The sequence below is a fragment of the Clupea harengus genome, chromosome 22 (assembly GCF_900700415.2).
Source record: "Clupea harengus chromosome 22, Ch_v2.0.2, whole genome shotgun sequence".
Taxonomy (NCBI): domain Eukaryota; kingdom Metazoa; phylum Chordata; class Actinopteri; order Clupeiformes; family Clupeidae; genus Clupea; species Clupea harengus.
This window is the reverse complement of record NC_045173.1, coordinates 411,867-427,633: the sequence shown is the minus strand read 5'-3', so window position 1 is coordinate 427,633 and position 15,767 is coordinate 411,867. Positions and strand designations below refer to the sequence as shown.

Below are 15,767 nucleotides of genomic sequence, written 5' to 3'. Positions count from 1 at the left end.
ACACACCTGCCACACACACACACACACACACACACACACACACACACACACACACCTGCCACACACACACACACACACACACCCCCCCCCACACACACACACACACACAAAAATGCACATTTACAACAGATGCAGCTCACACATTAGAAAACGGATGACTAGGCCAGCAGTACTGTGTGATAGACCTTATCCCTCATAATAAAAAAAGAGCAAAATCACAACTTAACATGACAATATTAATGACGACAACCATTATTAAGAATTACTCCAATCACTAGCCTACCTAGCACAACACTGTAGCCCAGCATACGAATACCTTACCTTCCAATTCTTTCAAACCAATTCAAAACAAACTAAAAGTGTCATTTCCTTACCTTCAAATACATAGCCTATATAAACGTTAAATAAACGTTAGATAAATGTTTTTCTTTACCCTGTCTCTTTTAAGCTCTTCATGCCAGGCTTATCCATTAAAGACACTCCTGATCCTGGTGTTCTAGACAGCTGAAACTGCATCTCCCTGTGACTGCCATCACTGCAATGATTCCATCTTTAGACTGAACAATGTTTCTGCTCTTGACAAGAACTTTCAAAATACCCACTTATCAGGCTGACACCAGGTAGTCTTGCGTCTTATTTTTGTCCCTTTCTCACTTGACCAATTTTGCATCATAGGGTTTGCACCTTCCTCTTTGTCGTTAGCGTGGAACTATCACACTAATCACATAGTCTTAGAGTGTCGGATACAGCTCATCCTCAGAAACAGGCTTGCAAGGTTAGTCCTGCTACTTACAGAAAATCCTCAACATTCTTGTTTGGTTTTTCAGCAGTGAGGCCTCAACAGAGTTGCTTAGGAATTGGAGAGTGTGAGTGGGTTTGATCCATAAACAGAAAAAGGTAGAATGGACTTTTTCCATTCACAATATTCAACAATACATGTGCCCAGAAAAGTTTAGCATAGCTCAGGAGAATATCACTAGGTTAATCAACGGAAACAATTCTGAGTCAACCAAAGGAGTTCTAAACCATAAACATTAGGCCAATACTAAGTATGGTGCAATTATGTAATAAAGCTGTGGCGCTAAGGAGACGAGTTCAATGCTCTTCTAGCATTAAAACCTGTGAGACTTACGTGAAGAGGGCTCTTTTGACTTCCACAAAGTGACAACACATTTCCAGAGCTGTCGTATGAGGAAACACAAGATCACAGTACACATTGCTTGACACGCTTCATTGCAATGCCAGCCCCACGTACTAACTAAGGCACCAGGACTGGAGTCCCACAGCCCTGCTTGCTCCAACACACACACACACACACACACACACACACACTGGGGTAAGTAGACCAAGAAAGCAGGACGCGGGGGTGAAACCTCTGTTAAGTTCCATTAGACTAATTCAGTCTGAGCAACTGCTTAAAACCACAGGTCAACCCCGTATCAGACCCTTTGGTTAGCAAACAGACTACACCTACCGGGGCTGACTGCAAAAAACAGACTGCACAACTTGCAGGTCTTTTGTGTCCCCCCAAAAAAAGAATGCTTATACTATAAGAGATGTAATGGACCATGCATATTGCAAGTCAGCTTTTAGTAAGCAACATAATACTGAGCACTGCGAGAGGTATGATCAGCAGCCAGTCTGAAGTGATAGCTGACCTTAATATGGTTTATGCTTCTCTGGAGGAGCTGGAAGTAGTTACTAATCTGGAATGGATGTGAACAAATCATCAGGCCTGAGCGGGGATTCAAAATCTCACTTTATTAAATGCTGATGTGATACCATAAGACAACAATATGAACATGTACTTTCATGCTTACATTTGTGCAGTCGTCGCTACATCATAATGACATGTAATGTGAGAAAATTCACTTTTCACGGTTTATGGAATGCCAGAAAGATGCAAGAGAAAACTCTTAATCCCCTTCAATCTAACTGGTAACTCATTAGACAGATTAACGCAGTCTGGCAAATGGCTGCACTGACGTGCGTGCCAAAGAAGCGGAACACAGAGCAGCCCTCAGGGTGATGACATCGAACTTCCCCTGACTCACTCTCTGGATAGCGGAGCTAAAAGAGAATGGCAACACCCTTCACTACCCAAGCATCAGGCATAGCCACGGAGTTAGAGGAGGTTTCACTCGTATCGCCACTAAGGGTCCACTAAATATTGAAAGATTGTCGTATTTCTGTGGCGAACTCAGGATGGAAATGCCAACACTGTGTTTCTTGATTCAACTCAAGTGAGCTGGATGTGGTGAAGGAGCAGGCAAGGCATTTGTTATTATGACTGGTGAGAGAATCTGTTTATTCTGAAATGAAAAAATGTCAGTAGACTACTTTATTCAGCAGAACTTCACAAGACAGTAAATGTCTCCGCAAACAATAGTCACCGCATTCTACATCACACAGCACTAACTGACAGAAACTGGAACTACTTATAGGGCTGCAGAATAAAACACACATAATGAAATAAAAGATTATCCATCCAAGTCTCAAAACCTAGGGTCAGTTTGGGGGATACAAGGTGTGAAATAAAACAATCATTTTTGGTAGGAAGAACAGACAGGCAGTCTCACTCCATATTCCGAGGCTGTTGTCACCAGCACGTCATGTCAATCCAAGGCTTTTGGCCCCAGTGCACTTAATGTAAATGGGTCACGTTATTGTGGGGGAAGGAGTGTGGACACTTGATATTTAATCTTCAGGTGGGTTGTCACTAGATAATAAGTTTACAGGATGATTCACAAATAGTTGCAACTATTAAAGCAATACATGAAAACCACCCATATGTTTCAGTCCCCCGTCTGATCGTAGCCCACCAACATAGTGATCATAATAAAGAAGAATAAAGACAGTCAAGTCAAATCCTGGTATAATAAAACAATCAGAACAATTGCAAAAAATATTCTAGTGGTTAAAAATGTAAACATCAAAATGTTTCCAAAGTGCCAAATTCCTGAGCTCACAAGTACAAGCATAAACCCTTTTAATAACCTCTCATTTTGTACTGCCCTGTGCTTGTACAGTGACACTTGCCTTCTGCATGCTCTGAGTGGCGACTATGCATCACTGGCTATCCATTCAGACATGGCTTCAGTGAATTTTTACTCAACAGTCTATCACCAAACAAATGGGGAGTCCATCCGCTGTTGTGTGTGTGTGTGTGTTACGAGTGGTGATGATTCAAGAGGTACACGAATGTTGTGAAGGGACGGCTCGAAGAGTCCATTGTGATGGTGATGCTGCGGTCATCTGAGGTTCCATGGTGGGTGCAGTCCAGGTGATGAAGGCATGATCTTGGCCAGGAAGACATGATCTTGGCCAGCGAGGCGTGGTCCAAGCATCTCTCAGGCGCGTGACACCGCTGCTTTGGATCCATCTGCACAGTCCGTTGGACGTTTTCTGACTGGGCAATGGTGGTCCTGAAAAAGACAAAAAAAAAAAAAAAAAAGACAGTAGCTGTATCACAGCACACCGAAAACAGCATTCACATATCAACATCAAGCAAAACCGTACAGCTATCTAATCATTAGGGTTTAGACTTACTATTAATAAATAGTTCATCTTCAGGTTGCCATTACATCATTCCTAACAATCATGATAAGATTAACACAAGGACAAGTTTAACTAGTCATATTTTTTTTCTTTGCGCTCTGAAAGAGCTGATTGGATGCTATGCAATGGCTTACATGAACTAACCTTGGCTTCCCCTGTACATCAACTGTGCAATCAGAGACCAACAATACTTGGTCTAATTCCTCACAGTTAGCTCCTGATACTAAGCTTAGTGTTTTATGGGTTGTCACCCATTGACCAGTTACCAAGATATATCCCCTGTCAATTGGGTATCTGTGTTTCCACAACCTGTTGGGCTGCTATCTGAACTGTTCCAGTGAAATCGGTACAGCCTCCTCCTTTATCTGGCTCAGCATGCATCCTGCCTCAGGAATTTTTTTTACATTCTGGCAGCTTAAGGCACCATTTTCACACAGTTTGATACAGAAACAGTAAGCCTAAAGACAGCCCATGGCATGCACAGGTCATCTGTCAGACTCACATGAACATTCCCCCATCCATTCTAACACACTCCTTGTCTATATGCTATAGGTCCCACTGACACAGAGCCTGGACATGGCTATAGGTTACCCACAGAAAACATTTACCAGGTTTTTAGCAGAAACATCATACTGTTTAAGTTATCAGAAAATCTCAGCCTTTGTTTGTTAAACCGAGGTTTAGATAGGTTAGATATAAACGGTTCTGTCTGTAGATCAATTTTGAACAAGGAGATATGAAAGTTGAGTCTGAACAGCTCTCATCATCATTTCATTCCCTTTTACCTTGCCCATACCTCTCCTCCTCCGCCTCTAGCCTTGCCTGCGCCTCGTTGCTTTCATCCTTTGTGTTTTTGAAAAAGAAAGTCTTGCCTTGTCTTGAATTAACTAGTGAATTAACTGCCACCAGATGCGAACAATAACAAGCCCTATAACCGGTGCGCTCTCTCTCTCTTTCTCTCTCTCTCTCTCATGCTCAAAAAATGCACGCATTTTAAGTAGTGTGAAGTAGATCTGCTGTTTGAATGACATCTTCCCATTCACACAGCGATGGCGGAGGCTACTATCTAAGGTGCCAACCTGCACATCAGGAGCGGTTAGGGGTTCATCGTCTCGCTCAAGAACACTTCGACACTTGGTGAGAATGAGTCAGGATCGAACAAGCAACCTTCAGATCGCTGAATGACTCCTCTACCTCCTGAACCACTATCGAATGACACACAGATGAACAAGTCTTTGGGTGAAGTCATCCGCAGCTTAATTTGCCTTCGGTCTACACCCAGATATGCTTACCCAATCTGTGCTAGCGTTAGCTGTGGCCTGAATCCACTGACAGAGGGAATGCTTGTCTTCATTTACCGAGTCATCAACATCTTCCTATTCATTTTGGTTGCTATGGGGGCCCACTGTTACGGACTACAGCAGCTCACGCATGGCATATCTCTGAAAGGATCCAAAGTTCCCTCTGGCTACGTCTGATGAACACAACGCTCACCCCATGCCCTGATCTGGCTACCTGGGTCATTGGCATGGCTTTCAACTTTGCCATCTCCGTTTGGTTTTGGGCTTTCTCTGTTTTTAGGGATCTTATACACACTCACCTAACGCACAGATCTGGTTCTTTCCAACAATCAACTGCCTACTGGTCTCAGCCTTTCATGTTCCTCTTGGAAAAGCCTGTCTCTGCCCTTTCAATGCCTTTCCGTTTTAGCACAATCAGACTTAAAATGACCAACGAAAGAGAGATCATTTTTCTTGGGCAGCCGCTGCATCTTTCCCCCCATGTCAATATCAGGCACAATGTCGTATTTTGTTGCCCTTCTTTTGTCAGTATCATCTACTTTAAGATGACCAGTGCTTCCTAATCAATGTCAGGCACTGCCCATCTACCTCTCAGTGCCTTAACTTTAACACCTTTGCAAATCTTTCAGCAGATGTACAAAAAACAACACCAGGTATCCAACAAGATGTTCCTAGTACATAGTCTACTTTAAGCAAATTACTGCTTACTCTTAAAAGATACAGCTGTTTTTCATCAAACAATATCTGTTTTGTCTCCGAAGTTTTACGCGTACCAAACTGAAAAATCTGCGAAAATAAGGTGTGAGCAACACAATGCAAATAGAACACCTAGGCAAACTGTGATGGTGAGTTCAAATGTAGGTAACAGTCGGCCTTTTGTACGTTTTTGAATTTTTTGTAACTAAAAAATAAACGATGTCCCTACCAATATGCTTAAGCAGGAAAAAAACAGACTACATCGTGTCGATGCTTCAAGCAGCATGTGGGACTCTACAATGGTATCCATGATTACAGACAACCCACATCGTGCAGTTTCTTATTAAACTTAAGGTTACAGCTCTCGTGCCTAAGACATACGCTTTATTTATGAAACAGATAAGGGCTTTCAAACGCTTAGGTAATTTATGTGTTTACTGAAGTTAAATGGCGTTATTGTTGTGAGAACACTTGCGATCCCCAATCGGTAAAGCTAGCTATTGTTAGCTTCTGCTCACCTTGTGAAATTAGTGATGCATAAGGTAGGTGACTTGCTTTGTAGTCCGTTTTTTGCTGTTACCAGAGGGACATATTTTAGGGGATATAAAGGGTCTAAAGTTTATACAAAAACATCACATACACATGCATTTATTTGAACAAAATATGATTCAGGGTGTTTCAAGCAGCTTTTTAACTACCAGGGGCATTTGATTTTCCAAGGCCCATTCATTCTTTTTCAACAAATATTTTTTAACAAACCGGACCTTGCAAAAATGCGATTCTGCAAAATGACAACTCGCACACTCCATTTCCGTAGTTTGCGGAGTAAAAACGTTTTAAAACTGGTTAATATTGTAGTTTCTGTGGCACTGATGTGCGAACCGTACAAATTACATAATTGCGTATTCTTATGTATTTCTTTTTGGTTTATTTTTGTATCAGTTTCTTAAGCTGCATTGGGCTACTGATGCAGCAGGCGTGGATGGATGCTAGTTAGCTGAGAGTAACTAGCATGAGTGCTTAGTGCACTGTAAAATATGTATATTATTTTACAGTGGTTTACATGTTTATTTGGCAGGAGCTGGATGTGGCTTGTTTGTTAAGTTTTCTTTTCGATGTGCGGTAAGCACATTTGTATGTGTTCAATCTTCATTTGTGTTTTCTTGATGTATATTCCTGGCGGTTCATGGCCGCTCTAATTTAGTTGTGCCTTTGTTTTCATTTTTTACTAATTGTTTTGTTACTGTCCTGCGACAGAGGAGAGCGGTACGCTGTACTTTCTCAGTCTGCCTGACTATTTTATTTTATTTTATTTTCAATGTCAGAGAGTGCCATAAAAGTAGACAAGACTCAGTCCGGCTGTGGCATCTGTCAATTTCTACACAACACAATGCAGAGAGAGAAAGAGATCGAGCAAACACCCGTTACACATACAATAGAATAGACACAAGGTAGGCTACCTTAAAAACTAAAATGAAGCCTGGTTCTGTTAATCCTCAACAGATGACAAAGCAATCACTTAAAAAAACGAAATACTAACTAAACTAAAGGCCAACGCGATGTATACGAATAATTGTGTACAAAACACACAATGATTTGTTTCAGCTAACAAACCAATTACTTTAGGCATTATGAGTTCTTGCTCTAGCTAACTGCTATTAACAGCAACGTTCTAATTTTTGTATCCAGCGTAAATAAAGTTACATCTCGACTCACCTTTTAAAAGGCTGCAGTCCTCCTGTAGGCTGGCGAGGCTGAAGTTAGCTCCTTATTCAATGGTTCCATTCCACCGGAAATGCAGCGCAGCCGACTGCAATGACGCTATTGTGCCTGTAGGGTGATTCTTTTACCAAAGCTTACCTTTTCACTGTGTGTGCATAGCTGACTACTTCAGAACTTCATTTTCAATTTGCAGTAACTTATTAACAGGCTTGAGTTGACTTTTTTGTGAACACTTTGAGGGAAGTACATGTGAGGACCGTTTCAAACAGATTATACATGCCCTTTCTTCAAAAAAATAAGTTTGGTGAGATTTGGTAATAAACAATGCAGCCTATCCCTGAACTTTTCCTGAACATTTCCTTTATACTGTCACGTATGAATGGGAGCAGGGATCAATATTCAGGGAAATCCGTACCCCCAATTTCCCACCTCAAGACCTAGTCACATTTCAGGGAAAATGCCTGCATGGCCTGTACGTTGGGAATGAAAACAGTAACATTGCAGGGACAAGTACAGAAATCCAGAATGTAGCTGCATGTATGAAGTGAAAAATCACAAGCGGTGCCTAAAAGGTTACTCCAGTAATTTACCAGGAACTATGCGTGAGGAGGCTTTAGTTTTGATCTCTCTCTCTCTCTCTCTCTCTCTCTCTCTCTCTCTCATTATATTTATATATTATATTATTCTGTAGATTAACTAAAATATTTGTAAGGTTGCAGACACCAAAGAGCATTATGTAGAGGAGTTTTAGTAATTACGTACATTTTCCCAGTATGTCATAAGTTACCATAAAAGAATATTACATTCTTAACATGAGTATTACATATTCATAACATTATGTGATGATTCCCAGGCAGGTTCCCATGGGGTTTAAAAGCTTGGGTCAATGAAAATTCACTTAATTATGACAGAATATGATATATTAAAGTAAGATCACTTGTTACCTGTCTGACCTAAAGTGTTTTTTTTTTACCTTTAAATCAACCAGGTAACATTGCTTATGTACGTTAGTTTACATTATGTGAACTTCCAGACAGGAATCCAAGGGCTTAAACTCTTAGTTGACTCTCACGTCATCTTCCAACTAGCCCTATGTGCTGCACACCACGTTCTAACTACCGACTGGCTGACCTAGTTGCTAGCTCCCTCCCAAAGAGTATCTCCCTCCTCAAAAGTATGTCTCTTCTTCTCTGTTTCTCGATCTTCATCCAAATCCCCGTTTCAAAATAAAAGTCCCTTCAAACCTTATGTGCTACACATATAACAAATATGCTATGGGGACAGTCAATTCTGATGGAAATCTGTATTTTATCGGAAATCTGTAGTTCACAACAGAGAATCTGTGTTCAAAGTTTAAAAGCAATAGGCAAGTATTTGGCAAAGTTTAAACAATAGTCTAGTATTTGAATTGAAATATTTGCTTTGTGTTGATTCTACATTAATTCCATGATTTTACATTTAAATATCCATTATTACAAGCTTCAGTCTTAAGAAGAAAAAGCAATCCATTGTGATTCATCACAGCAAATAATATATTTTTTTTAAATCGATTGACAGCACTAAAATGTCATTTGTGTACATCTACTCTGCAGTACACGACACGTAATACACAGGAGAACTAAATTGAATCGCAATACTTCGCTGTATTATAAAATGTAAAGAATCGCAATATCGTGATAGTGTCTACAGATCCGACGATATGATACCGTCTTGTGGCCCTCATTAGTGTACAGAGTTTCAAGTAAGCATCGTTTGTGCGATTCATGACCAAATCTCGGCTCTGCTACAGGACAAGCTCTCCCAGCTGAGTGTGCCTGACTCCACCTGCAGGTGGATCACAGACTTCCTGTCTGACAGGAGGCAACACGTGAGGTTGGGGAAGTATGGTCCTGGAATCAGAGACATACGCACCGGTTCCCCTTAAGGCTGCGTTCTTTCCCCTCTACTCTTCTCCCTGTATACCAACAGCTGCACCTCCAGTCACCAAACTCCTCAAGTTCGCGGACAACACCACCCTCATTGGGCTCATCTCTGGTGGGGATGAGTCCGCGTATAGATGGGAGATTGACCATCTGGTGACCTGGTGTGGTGGAGCTCAATGCTCTGAAAACAGTGAAGATGGTTGTAGACTTTAGAAGGAACCCAGCCCCACCCACCCCCATCACCCTGAGAGACCCCCCAGTCGATACTGCGGAGTCCTTCCGCTTCCTGGGCACCATCATCTCCCAGGACCTCAAGTGGGAGCTGAACATCCGCTCCCTCACCAAAAGAGCTCAACAGAGGATGTACTTCCTGTGGCAGCTGAAGAAGTTCAACCTGCCAAAGACAATGATGGTGCACTTGCACTTGACACCTGCATCATCAAGTCCATCCTCACCTCCTCCATCACTATCTGGTACGCTGCTGCCACTGCCAATGACAAAGGCAGACTGCAGCGTATCATCCGTTCTGCTGAGAAGGTGATTGGCTGCAATCTGCCATCTCTACAGGACCTGTTCGCCTCTAGGACCCTGAGGCGGGCAGGTAAGATTGTGGACGATCCCTCCCACCCGGGTCACAAACTCTTCGAGGTACTTCCCTACACGGCAGGAGGCTGCGGTCCATCAGGACCAAAACCTCACGCCACAAAACCAGCTTCTTCCCGGCTGCAGTTGGCCTTATTAACAAGGCCCGGGACCCCCACCTGACTTGGACTCTTATCCCGCCCCCACACCTCAAGTCTGTGTTACATTAACACACATTACATTGCACATTCACATTGCACTCCTGTTTTGCATTTTACTTTCCACTTTACTTTTTTCATATACATTTTTTATATTTTTGTATCGTATATATTGTGTTTTTTTTGTTCTTATGTGTAGTACTTTTCTTATGTGTAGTACTTATTGTGTTTGTATGTTTTATGTTTACTGTATGCACCTATACACCAGAGAAAATTCCAGGTAGGTGTAAACCTACTTGGCAATAAATACTGAAATGAATTATTGAACTACCCTGTCGCACAACATGATAGAAAGGTGGCATACAGAGCACCTTAAAGATGCAGTCCATGATATGGTTTCGTGAAATGTTATGAGTATTCTCAACAGTCAATCAAATTCCACCTCTCCCTTCTGTGCTCCTGACACTCAGTATTGATTGGCTGGGATTGTTAATGCCTCTGTCTGAGCCACTTTGTTTGTTTTCCATTTACAGAGCCAGGACTGTGTACGAACATCAGAGTTTTCCCACTTCCCTGGACACCTCCCACCCTCAGTGGTCACCATCTTGGCTCCACAGTGGAAGGGGAGGGACCACCAACCTCTTCTCAACTGAGGTCGGGCAGATGATGTTGTGATTATTTCCTTTAAGTGAGTGCACAATGGCCGTATTCAATTTGTGGCAACACCACCCTGTCGCATAGTGTACACTGTGTAGTACATTTAAGACTAGTATCCAAAATGAAACACAGTGTATGCTTTAAACCGCCGATCAACAATAAAGCAAACTTCTGCTTTGTTTTGATAACTTTGGCTAATCGCAGATAGCACCGATATGTCACTTTCACTAGTGCAAGCAAGAAGGTAACGGTAGGTTTCTCTGTTTGCCATTTTATCTAAACATCTCAGATTCCATGCAACATAGGCCTAAATTCCATGTTTTTAAACAGAACACACTTAATTCTGTAAATTTAGAGGAGTATTGGGTTTGGCATCACATTACTCACTAATCTTTTTGACAGAATATTTTATGACATCTTGAACCCTGAGCAAAATTGCCAAGGTTAAAAAACGTCAAAATGATGATGAACCCAACATGAACAACTGAAAATACATTCCACAAAACATAGGCTATCTCTTGTCTTCATACTGTAAAAAAAAAAGATATGAACTTCACACATTCTTTGGCATGTGTAATCTGGCTAACTGTATTACGTGAGCACCAGAGCCCACCACTCTGGGTCACATCCCTGGTGCGTGTGGTTCAGACCCTGTGCCATCCATCAACGACCCCTTCCTGTGACCACCAAGAGGAACTTTTGGCAATGCTGTTGATTTTAGCACGAAGCATAATCTTCACACAAATGCCCCAAATAATATAAAACATTAAAATGCCTTTAGCAATAATAAAGTTAAACATGTGTCTGTCACACAAAGTTAAAACCATTTTCAGCCCACGATGTTGGCTAGCGGTAGATGACATGGCTGAAACAAGCAGTGAAGACCAGCTAGGCAATGCTGCAACTTTTAACTTAGCATACAGCCTATATGCTATAGTCCAGCCAAAGTAGGTTAAGCCTGCCAAGGATTTCATACTTAACCCGTAATACTCATACTGGTCGATAGTACAACTGCAACCCTAAAACTATTCTAAAGTCTAAAATGAATGACAGGAGATAAATGAAGGCAATGTTCTACACTTACATTTTATTTTGCTTTTTAAATCCTGTGGAACAGTGACCAAAGTGTTTTTGTTCTTCAGTCTGCCTGCAAATGCCACCATACTCCTTTGACCCATTTGCAGAGGGCTCAGCTCTACAGACTAGGGTCTCTGTGATTAAATCATGGAAGTCCTGCCGAGACTACATCATAAAGATTACACATGAAAGTTGATCTAGCTGGTAGCTTGTACAGATGTGACCATTAAGAGGTTTGCAGAGTCTGCTCATATGTAAGCTGGAAGTTTATTAATGTATCTAGATTTCTTTGTTCACTTTATAATATTTGTACCTGTTTAAAAAACATTATGGTTTCAAGCTAAGGCTAAGGAATGTGCCAGTTATACAACAATAACCCGAGGCAATACAAGCATATCAGCCAAATCAAGAATGATTAGGTCCCCTTTTCTTTATTCAATGCGTTAGATAACTACTTAACCAGCTCTCTTGATTGAATGCCATGCTTGCTTAAACTCTAGCAACATTTTTGATGTTGTTGATGCAACAGTGTGATGAACGAACGTTAGCTGGCATTTCTTCTCTGATGCAATTAGACTCCTAAACCATGACATGCATAACAACGAAGAGTAGCGAGGCCACTTGGCACTGCCCTCGAATCTAGATGACGACGTTCAGGCATCAGCCTTAATTACACCTCAGGTGATGGAGTTAACTGGGGTATACTCACGTCAACGTTTGCCCACTCGAACACAGATTCCGCTACCTTCTGCTGGTATTCGTCATGATATGTGAAATTATGAAGTTCGCTAGCTATCGACGCACAACCTAACGTTACTAGGTTAACATTAGGTCATACTAGCAGATATGTCAGCAATGTAAGCAAACATTGCGGCTAGCTATTGTTAGCTGTCGTTGGCTTGCAGCTATCATATGCTAACGTTACCTTTCATTTGGTCCATCACTTGTCAGTGAACAAATAAAAAAAAGAGAAAATACGCTTTGTTCATGAAGGTATAAAAATGCATATCCAACGTTGAGCTCACATTAGATGGAAAACACTTACAGTAACACTAAACTTCGAATACGTTCATAAAGCTAGCAAATGTTATGATAATGTTAACGAACATTAGCCTTTCCAAAAGATTATGCATCACATAACGTTAACTGCCTTTTCGGCTAATCGGTGCGACTGCAGCTGAACAATAGGCGAGAGGTATTTTACTGAAAGCTTCATTTTAACATAGCACAGCAAGACCATTTTCATAAAAGACATATATTTCACCAGTATACGCCTTACCTGGATAATCAGCGCCTGAGGACAATGGATGTTGCGGTATCTTTCCGTTAGACGAGAGTTGTCACAGCTATCAAGCTCGTGGAGGACAGCACCAACTAGCTAATTCAATCTGCAGTGCACCTTCACTCCCAAATCGTCGAAAATTCTTCTTCTGAAATGGGGTGGGGATGGGTGCACTAGAAAAATGTTTAAACCGTCTCAAGTATGTTTTGAAATATAATCTATGACCAGTTCCTCTATTGCCGCGGACGTTATGCTTTCGAATTGCACATATCGATAGTTTGATGGAATACATGGTACATTCCTTGTTATATAAAGCCGTCTTCCCCTTCGTACATTTTATTTTGGTCCAATTTTTAAAGGCGACATGTACATTTTCCATGGACGGGTTTGTGTTTTGGTAGATGAAAAGTGATTCCGTTGTTATTTTGGATATACTTTTCAACTGAAGAGAACACTGTGTAAAGAGGTTAAATCCATCCTTTTGAGGGTTATCATGTGATATTGAAACAGCTGAAAGTTCAAGAAATTATTTTCCACGTGAAGAAAGCTTTGGGCAATTTCTGCAGTGCTAGAACGGGTCCTTCAAATCCGAAAACTACTTCAAAGATGATGCCAAATTACTAAAGGATTACCAAAGGCTTCAAGAGTTGTTGAATGGGTAGGCTAGGTCTAAAAGGAAGAGTTCAACCAAAATCATATGAACACAGATTTTCTTTCTTTCTTCCAATAACCTACTGTATCTGCTCCTTAAACATTAATTGTGTCTGAAAGTCTAATACTGCTGACCATGGGATAGTTGATCATAGTGTGTCCATCTGTAGTGAGTCAAGTGTGTTATATGTCTACCATGCTATTGTTTTATATGCTTGTTGGCTTATAGGCCATTTGTTTTTGTCATAGATCAATAAAGTGAAACAAACTTCACTGCTAGAAAGCAATAACTCATTGTGGAAGTTCTCAAAGGATCAATTATAAAATGTAAAGTGAAATGCAGAATACCTGGGCATATTTATTTTAGTCTGATAGGACGTACAGTATGTTTATACAAACTCTTGTAGTTTCCCTTGTTTCCCTTGTAGTTTACCTGGTAGCAGAAAGCCAGTGGAGAACATTGAGATACTAAATTCGATGAATAAATCCAGTTTGACTGAATCACAGAATGAAGTTTTTAGTGGTATTTGGTCTAGTTCTATTCGTAGAAATGGTAAACAGTATTCATAATTCTGTTGTCATTAAATGTATAATTATGTAACTTAATGTTAAATTCAGTAACTATGAATCATTGTGTTTTCATTAGCTTAGAATGAGCCTTTCGTGGCTAAAGCAGGTCCTCTTCCACTGAGTCTGCCGTGATGCACCTTCATGTTTCTACAGTAGTCCAGAACAGACAAACCAATACCTCAAAGGCAGGGCCAGCTCTGACAGTGTTGGGGCCCTAGGTGAGACTTTACATTGCTACATTGGTCAATGGTCACTGTTGGTAGACGATAGGTAGAAGTGTAGACGATCGGTATACCCAGAAGTCATACTAATTAATGAGTGCCTTGTATTAATATATATATACCTATAAGCAGGAACATGGCTTTTCTGTGTTTGTGTGTAACTTAGATTATTAGGTGCCATTTAGTCTGCATATGTGTAAGAGCATGTTTGGACCAGAGGTGATAAGAAGGGTCGAACTGTGCTTTTTTTCGACCTTGTGCAAAACTGACATCCTTTCAAGACAGGGAGCCTTGGATGTCAGAGACCCAGCACGTGGTTATCCCTGCTGACAACTTGTTTTGTCGCCAGAGAACACTAAACTTCTATCTATATAAACCTTGGGCGATGTGTTTAATATGGCTTCTCTCTCGTCTGCTGCAGTCTGGGAGTAAGCCCGGGCTCCCTCTGATTTCTGCATGCTTAAGTCATTTATTGTGGCATTGTGTTCATTGAGGCTTGATTGTTCAATTCAGCAGAACTATGGAAACAGACAAAACAAACTGCAAAGCATTTTTGTCTTTGTTTTAAAAACCTGCCAATGGAAATGATGATTAGTCCTCCTCACCATGGACCCCAGAAACTCTCCAAAAATGTGCATGCAGTTGTGTGGCTTTGCTCATACAATTATCTAAAAACATCTCCGTCTCCTCCTGAACCTTAAATGCAAAGAGGAGCCTGGACTACTTAAATGGCATTTCTAATACATATCCCGTCAGTTGATTTCTCTGGCTGCAGACCCATTGTGTACAATTGATTTTTTGACATTTTTCCTAGACTGAGTCATGGTAGCCATGTAGCCCTGGTCAGGGACTTCAACGCACGCAGCCTCAGCAACAGCGAGGGTATCTTGCTCTGAATGACTTGCTGTGCCACACTGGTCCTCTGCTTCAGTTGAACACCAGAGCTGTCAGCAAGTGCTGCTACTCTATTAACTAGTCTCTGACACGGAGAGTACCCTATATGGGCCCGTCCAAGAGCTACGCAAACCTTTCTGACCAACTTTAGGCATGTTGAGGACTCTATTAACTAGTCTCTGACACGGAGAGTCCCCAATATGGTCCCGTCCAAGAGCTACGCAAACCTTTCTGACCAACTTCAAGCATGTTGAGGACTCTATCGCCCTCCAGAATGTGGACTTAACGTTCTTCCTCTTCCTACTTTCAAACTTTCTTTTGCCTTTGCTTGACCTAGAAGATATTTTCTAAAATCTTGGCATTGTGTATAATAAATGTGAAATGACACAGGGAAAAGGTATTGAACACACACACACACACACACACACACACACACACACACACACACACACACACACACACACACACACACACAC

General features: G+C 41.3%; 1 protein-coding gene across 1 annotated transcript in view; it reads right to left on the bottom strand.

Annotated features, from left to right (window-relative positions):
- The window catches only part of fam110b (family with sequence similarity 110 member B), a 32,979-nt gene extending 19,584 nt beyond the window's left edge, over positions 1-13,395 (bottom strand). Inside the window, exon 1 of the mRNA XM_042703004.1 lies at positions 12,953-13,395. The gene's annotated coding sequence lies outside the window, so the exon portion shown is untranslated. The remainder of the gene's footprint in view (positions 1-12,952) is intronic.
- Between the last annotated feature and the right edge of the window lie 2,372 nt (positions 13,396-15,767).